Source organism: Pteropus vampyrus, unplaced genomic scaffold (genome assembly GCF_000151845.1).
Source record: "Pteropus vampyrus isolate Shadow unplaced genomic scaffold, Pvam_2.0 Scaffold39, whole genome shotgun sequence".
In the NCBI taxonomy this organism is placed as follows: Eukaryota; Metazoa; Chordata; class Mammalia; order Chiroptera; family Pteropodidae; genus Pteropus; species Pteropus vampyrus.
In genome coordinates this window covers 11,323,189-11,324,754 of record NW_011888820.1, presented here as the reverse complement: position 1 = coordinate 11,324,754, position 1,566 = coordinate 11,323,189, and positions in this window count along the sequence as shown.

The following is a 1,566-nucleotide window of genomic DNA, read 5'->3' as shown; positions in this document are numbered from 1 at the left end:
GAGCCTAGAGAAACTACAGAAGCAAGAGTCTACCTGGGGAGACTGAAGACTGTCATGAGCTGGTGTGAGGAATGAGTGAGGTGGTAGTGTTATGGAGGCAGGAATGGCTGGAGGCTAAAGTGAAAGGATAGTCTGGAGGAAAGCTATACATTTTGTTCTTACTTTTTACCACATTGCCTGCCTCGTGACTAAAGATATTCACAGCAACTGCCAGATGTTGGGGATTATGGGGTATACAAGGACTATAGACCCCTCCCCTCAATTCTCTCAGAGTTATGAAGAGACACATACAGGATGTTCACTGCAGCCTCACGCAAGCATAGGAAACTGATTGTCATTGGGAGTGTAGTAGCACCCTGTGGGGGAATTAGGCAGCAGTTAGTGTTTGCTTTTTACCAAAACATAAAGCCTCATGTTAAAAAAAAAAGAACAGAAAGTGGTTGGAAAAAAAAACTGTAGACATATCCATAAACCCTGAAGTCGCAGAATATAAAAAGTGGTATAGTTCAACTGTCATGTTAAGTCTGACCATGGGAAACATTTCTTTTAGAAAAAAAGCTTTACCGAACAGGTTAAATTATCCAAAGAAATGAGTTAAATCAGAGTTGTTAGTATAAATTATTAATACCAACAATTTTGGTGCTTTTCCTGTTCCCCATTTTCTCATATCCATCAATCCACCTTTGAAATCATGGCCTATGGTTGTCAATCTTTCTTCATGTACAATAATGTGTTTATAAGGTTATCTTACTTGTGCGACTCGATAGAGTTGTCTTGAATCTGCTTGAGACTGTAACTGAACTTCGCAAGTCAAGAGTTTTAAAAGACAGACATGGAACTCAGGATCTTTTTTTTTTTTAATTTTTTAAAAATTAAGTTTATTGGGGTAACATTGGATAATACAATTATATAATTTTCAGGTGTACATTATAATTTGACATCTATATATTCTATTGTGTGTTTACCACCCAAAGTCCAGTTTCCTTCAGCTACCATATATTTGATTCCCTTTACCCACTTCACCCTCCCCTACTCCCCTACATTTGACCCCCTTTACTGTGTCTTCCTCCCACTTCCTCCCTGACTCCCTACCCTCTGGTAACGACTAGTCTATAGTTTATATCCATGAGTCTCTGTTAGTTTGTCCTGTTCATTTGGTGCTTTTAGGTTTATATTCCACATGTAAGAAATATCATGTGATTTTCAACTTTTTATGTCTGGCTTATTTCGCTTAGCATGATTATCTCAAGGTCCATCCATGTTGTCGCAAATGGCAGTATTTCATCTCTTCTTATGGATGAGTAATATTCCATTGTATATATGCACTACAGCTTCTTTAGTCAATCATCTATCGTAGGACACTTCAGTTACTTCTGTGTCCTGGCCACTGTGAATAATGCTGCTATGAACATCGGTGTGCAAAATCTTTTTGGATATGGGTTTTCAAGTCTTTGGGGTAAATACCCAGCAGAGGGATTGCTGGATTATATGATAGATCAATTCTTAGTTTTTTGAGAAACCTCCATACTGTTTTCTATAGTGGCTGAACCAATTTGCAGTCCCACC